This window comes from Dermochelys coriacea, chromosome 1 (assembly GCF_009764565.3).
Source record: "Dermochelys coriacea isolate rDerCor1 chromosome 1, rDerCor1.pri.v4, whole genome shotgun sequence".
In the NCBI taxonomy this organism is placed as follows: Eukaryota; Metazoa; Chordata; order Testudines; family Dermochelyidae; genus Dermochelys; species Dermochelys coriacea.
Genome location: NC_050068.2, coordinates 185,279,839 through 185,286,267, shown reverse-complemented (window position 1 = coordinate 185,286,267; position 6,429 = coordinate 185,279,839). Strand labels below are relative to the sequence as shown.

Below are 6,429 nucleotides of genomic sequence, written 5' to 3'. Positions count from 1 at the left end.
TATCTTTTACTGGACCCACTTCTGTTGGTGAAAGAGACAAGCTATTGAGTTCCGCAGAGGTCTTCTATAGGTCTGGGAAACAGCTCTGTGTAGCTCAAAAGCTTGTCTCTCTCACCAACAGAAGCGGGTCAGTAAAAGATACTACCTTACCCACCTTGTGTTGTCTCGCTTAAAGTTACCAGTCACTTTTGAAAATTTAGGCCACAAAATTTAATAGGGATGAAACGAAGCCTCCTCCTTTCTTCTTCTTTAAAATCAGATGGAGTTAAGCCTATCCTGACTACTCCTACAACCAACTTCTCAAGCCATTGCTCCTTTGAATGACATCTAATAGGTTGGTTGGTTGATTTTTTTTGTACTATTATTTATATTACAGTAGTGCCATGAGGTTCCATAATCTCTACAATGTGCTAGTCTCAATCTGCACCCATATTTCTGCAATATTTTATTATCACGAGTTTAACGGTGCAAATATTGCAAAACATGGCAGTAGTTGCAGGGTAAAGGAGAATCATTAATTCAGAGAGAGGGTGTGATCAGAACGCACCTTGCATATGAGGGATTATTTTCTATAGCGCAATCCTTGATGGATAGAAGTAAAATGTACAGAGAGATGACAGGCAGAGTAGGAGAAAGTCTGCTGCAATTACCAGACTGCTCATTCCTGAATCACAGCTTCACATGGAAGCAGCCCTCATATCCCACATGGGGAACAAGTATAGAACTTTGCAAGTACCATCCTTCCTTCACATGAGAGGTTGTTAGCATATTTCTTTCCCCCATCCACATTGTCTCATGGTAGATTGGTCACTCTTCTGTATTGCTATCTTGCTTCTCTCTGCCTGGCAGGGTGAGTTTTCTCTGGAATGTGCCAAAGAGGTTCTCAAAAGCTCCCTGTGCGTCATTGCTGTTCACTTCTCATCTGTGTTCTGACTAAGCTGGCTTTAGAGATCACAGATCTCCAACCAAGGGTAGCTGATAGGCGGACCGGAGTCCAAATCCGGACTGCCAGATGCTTTTCAGTGGATCACAGGAGCAGAGGTGATGTGGGCGGGGCATGCAGGGTCATGTGCCCCCTCCCGATTACTCCGGATGCCTCTGAAGGGTATGCCCAGAAGTGAGGAGGCAGCACTCCCCATTGCAGCAGCACTCTGTGTGTCCATGCGATGGGGGTAGGGAGCAGGCTGGCTGAGCTCCTGTTTCACCCCACTTGGGGCTGCTTCACCTTCTCTGCTTCTGGAGTCCCAGCACTGCTGCCTACTTTGCAGAGGTGAGTCGGGGTGAAGCAGAGGCAATACGTGGGACCCCAGGAGCAGGGAAGGCAAAGCAGCCATAGCATTGTCCTGGAACTAGGGGTGCTGGGGATGCTGCCACACCCCCAGTCTTGAACTGGTTTCCATCATATACAGGGTTTACAGTTTGGTTCAATGGCTCTCAGCACCCCTACTATACAAATTGTTCCAGCACCCCTGGAAGCAGCCCCATGTAGTGGGGAGGAGGAGGAGCTCAGCCAGCCGCCTGCTCCTTCCTCCTTCCCCATGCTGCAGGGACACATGGAGAGTGCAGCTGCCAGGGGCAGAGCTGCTTCCTTGCTTCTGGGTGTCCTGAGAAATCGGGTGGTGGGGAGGCACGTGACCACCCCCCAGAACTTTTCATCTATGCCTCTCTCCCACTAGCCCCAGCTATGAGTTGCCTCTGTGCACAGGCTTAAGCTGAGTTGGGGCTGGAGCCAGGCAGAGCCGTGCTTGTGTTCCGAGCAGCCCCGGAGCCCCCTGCCCCTGAGTGGTCCCCAGACTTCCCCCCCAGCCTTATGCCCCCTACACCCAAGCAGTCCCTGGAGCCCCCCACTCACCCAGGTCTCATGCCCCCTCTCCCCAAGTGATCCCAGTAGCCGCCCACCCTAGCCTTATGCCCTCGCCATCCTTCAGGGCCAGCTCCCAACTGCATTGGCCTCTTTCCCTCCCCAGTCTGCCTCCAGTCACCCGCTTCTGCCTCCCTCCATCTTCCTAGGGCTGTTATTTGGTGTCTCCTTGGTCCCTCCCACTACCCGGAGCCTCCTTCCTGTCCCTTTGCTATCCCAGCCCCCAAAGATGCATCAGATCGCAGGCTGTATCATAGTCCAATAGCTTCACCTCCTGGCTCCAAACTCACACCCTGCTTTGCTGCCCACACCCATTCCTCTCCCCCTCAGCCCCATCTCAGCTACTTGGCTCAACTGGGGGCATGGAGAAATGTTTGGGTGGGCAGGCAGCAATGCCATGTGGCTATAGTCACTCCTGTGTGTCCCATTTTCAGTTTAGGGAAATAAGGTCACCTAACTCTCCAGGCAGGGAGCTGGCGAGGGCGGGGGGGGGGGGGGAAGCATTGGAGGATCAGGAGATGGGAGCTGAGTGGATGTCTGGACCTTGACTATACCTTAACCAAGAAATTTGAACCTTGACAAAAAATAGACTACCCCTGGGAGTCAGCAGTGCCAGTAGTCTCCTGCAGAAGAAATGGGACTGTTGTTATCTCAAAAGGAAACTGTATCCCAGCACTGCCCACTTGTAACACTGAAACTGAACTGAGTGCTTGATTAATGATCTTCACCTTGTGCCTTTGGAGACCTGATTGGTTTGGAATGGGAGTTTATTTGATTGCCAATGATTCTGTGTATTGCTGCTTCTTCCTTTGCTTTCATAAATGCTGATATATTGACTGAAATCTCTGCATTGTGTAACTGGTGACGGTAAGAATCTAAATAAATGGACAGAGTTCTAATTAGTAGCCATTTGAATAAGACCTGATAGGATATAGGTGCTTGTGGCTGGCAGCACAGACCCTTTGGGGACTCAAAAGAGGGTCTTTAGGGTGATAGCTCCCCTAATCCTAGTTCCATTTGTGAAATTATGCAATATCTGTGTGAGATCCTAGAACCCAGAGGAGTGGTTCCCTCTGGTGCTCAAGGGGGAAGAAGCAGGGGCAGCTGGATTCAATTAATTTGCTAGCAGTTTGCTAGTAAGAAAGCCAAGCAGAAAGGAACCAACTCCTCTAGAGAGAAACAACTCTTTGTCCTGGCTTCAAATTGTATGTATTGTGTTAGTGATTTGGTTTGTTGTAAAAGTAGCTCAGAGGGACTGAGGCCCTTTATCTGGAGAGAGTTTCCTGGGTGTTTGGCTCTTTTTGTTCCAACAGGGAGTTTTCCTCAGATAATCTGTCTCCTGGGGGTAGGGTGGGGAGGTTTCTTATCTCACCTCATTGCATCTTGTAAGGGCATGAGGTCCCTCCTTTGTGTGCCCTCCCTGTTATTTTTGTTAACTATAAATGTGTACAAAGTGACCCCAAATCCCCCTCTACCCCTTTGGAAGGTTATTTTGGCCTCTGGCTCACAGTTAAATTTAAGTTAGGCCATGTGGCTTTAGGGTTTATTTAATCTGACTTTAGTTTATTTTTAGAGAATTATTTTTTTAAAGGAGTAAGAATATAGTTTTCCTGAATGGCTTTAAAAATGCTTTTCTAGTTTGATATAAATGAGCTCCAAAGGTTCATTCTTTCTGACTAAATTCCCAGAGAGGAGGAAGAGCCTTTGAGAGTCTACCCACCCCCCTGCACCCACCCAATGTGACATATTTGCAGTAATTTTAGTGTGCAGTTAAACCAAAAATTCTCAATTATTTTGCTTCAATTTAGTATTTGTGTAGTACAACTTATAAACCACTAGAGGGGACTACCAAACCAGTAAACAATAACTGTTGACTGTACAACAAGGTGTTTGAATGACACCTAGGGTGACCAGTTGTCCCGATTTTATAGGGACAGTCCCAATATTTGAGGCTTTTTCTTATATAGAAGCATATTCCTCCTCCCCCCACCACCCCTGTCCTGATTTTTCACTCTTGCTGTCTGGTCACCCTAATGACACCAGAGTTTAGAAGGGAGAGAAATGCAAAGTTCAGCTTCTGAGATGTGCTTAGCTTGGCATCTGCTTGCTCAGCCAGAAGGTGATTTCCCCTTTACTTCACCTGGTACGGCTTCTGTCTATGGACTGCAGCGGTCCTGGTCCGAGTCTTGGCTCTGTTAATGGAGTGCAGGGTGTGTTGGTTGCATGATGAATACATGGAGAGTATATTAATCAGAAGGGGAATCTGCTGATTTGTTCAGACTGGCTCTAGCATCTGCTGATGATACCAACCCTAGACCCAGGATAGCTTTGATGGGGATAGGAGATGCTGGGAGCAGGAGTCATGATGGGAATGCATGGGAAGTGGGCAGAGAACGGCAGAAGGGACTCTGGCAGATGGGACAAGTGGTGTATGGGGAGATGTCTCTACACACAGTGGGAGAGTTATTAGAAAAACTTTCTCCTGCCGTACCTGACATATGAGTCCTCTCTGCAGAATGATTGGTCCTGATAAACCACAGTGTTACCAAAGAGTTGCTGTTTTCTGTCTTGAGAACTGAAATAACTAATACTAACAGAAATGTTTTGGAGCTGGTACCAGCAGCTAAAATGGGGGTGGCTCCTTTAGTTTCTCTGACAGATCTCAGAGGACAGCACAAAGTACACCTGCCCCAAAAGGCGTCTTGTGCTGTGTTTTACAAGCTTTAATCTTGTCATTCCTTGACTTTAATGTGCACATGATGCTCACAGGAGAATTAGAGTGGAGGTACAGGCTGCAGTGCCTTTAGCTTGCTGAGAATACCCAGCTTGACATCTTCAACTCTTCTGTCCAGGTCGGGTTGGGTGAGCATCTTACCTAGCATCTCTCAGTGTAATAATTGTTCAGAGAGGAGGGCTAGCTTGAAGGTTGGGGGGAAGCAATGAGAAGAAATGATGGAGGTGAAATCAGCTCCCTGGATTGAAGGAGGAAGTTTGTTGTTTGTTACTCAGACAAAGTGGAGGTCTTGTTAAGTAACAGAGGAAGTTGCTTTTTTCTCTCTGAGCTTGTGTGGAAGGATAGGGCCCTTCTTTCAAAAATGGGCCTTACCATTGGTGGTCATGCTTGTGCGCTACACAGGGCTGCATGTTACAGGCGCTGTCTGTAGGTATTGGCGTGGAGTTCAAGGTGCAAAACCCTAATTGGTTTTGGAGCTGGTTACTTGAGACACTGCTTCTTCCCATGCCAGACCCCTCCAGTTGTGCTCAGCAGAGGTGCTCAAAATGGAGCTTCCTTGATTTAGACTAGCAAGAAGGTGCTCTCTAAGAGCAGGTTCTTAACTTGGGAGGTCCTTTCCCTGTCTTGCTCTGACATAGTTCAGACCTCCTGGTCTTTAGGAGATGTGGAAAAAGTCATCTGTTTTCCTGGGATTTGGGGGAAGGAGGGGTATGGAGAGAGCTGGTACTCGTGGATAGAGGGGAGCAGTGCCTGGACTTGTCTTTCATTCTTTGGTTGGTTACTTTCCGGTTTAGGGTGAGGAAACACTGCTGGTTTTATCCTTGTTGGTGTGATTGGGTTTATCAAAGGCCAAAAGCAGTAAGGCTCAGATCCTCAAGTTATTTAGGTGCCTAACTCCCACTGAAATCAATGAGAGGCACCTAGTGGGGTTTTCAAAAGCACCTATCTGCATCATTATCTATCATATCTTTTTTTTAAGAAAAATCAGGCCCTGAAAGCCTTAAGAGGAGCTCCATTCTAATATGTACACCCAAATACATAAAAATGAAAATCTGCACTGATGTGAAGAAGGTAGTAGAGCTTGAGTGGCAAGGCAAATCTTATAGATTGTGGGGTCTGATTTGCAAAACTATTCACTGCCAGATTGTTATGGTAAAATAGCAGAGATGTTACAGGGATCTTTCTGGGTCTGTTGATGCTTTTTATTTTTATTTTTTTAATAGATTCACAGGTCAAACAGGACCACTAGGAACCTCTAGTCCTACCTACTGTATGCTATATAGAACTTTCCTGAATTAATTCCTGTTTGAACTAGAGCATATCATTTTAGAAAAACATTCAAGCTTGTTTTAAAATTTTCCAGTAATGGACAATCCACCACAACTCTTGACAAACTGTTCCAATGGTAAATTATCCTCCCTGCTAAAAAATTATGCCCTATTTCCAGTCTGAACTTTTCTAGCTTCAACTTCTGGCCACTGGATCTTGTCATACCTTTGTCTGCTAGGCAGAAGAGCCATCTATCAAATCTCTGTTTTGCATGGAGATATTTAAAGATTGTGATGAAGTTGACCTTTAACCTTCTCTTTGTTAAGCTAAATGGATTGAGCTTCTTGCCCTATGGTGTTACTCATGTTTTCCAATTCTTAATTGTTCTTGGGGCTCTTCTCTGAATCCTCTTTAATTTATCAGCATCCATCTTGAATCGGGGACACCAGAACTGGACACACTATCCCAGTTGTGGTCGCACCAGTGCCAAACACAGAGGTAAAATAACTTCCCTACCCCCACACCTTATTACACTTGTTATACATCTAATGATTGCATTAGCTCT

The 6,429-nt window shown here is 46.4% G+C and overlaps 1 long non-coding RNA gene across 3 annotated transcripts in view; it reads left to right on the top strand.

Moving 5' to 3' along the window:
• The first annotated feature begins 2,865 nt into the window (after positions 1-2,865).
• Positions 2,866-6,429, top strand: part of LOC122459068 — a 28,998-nt gene continuing 25,434 nt past the window's right edge. For all 3 annotated transcript variants that reach the window (XR_006279518.1, XR_006279520.1, XR_006279519.1), the window contains exon 1: positions 2,866-3,066. This is a non-coding gene — a long non-coding RNA (uncharacterized LOC122459068). The remainder of the gene's footprint in view (positions 3,067-6,429) is intronic.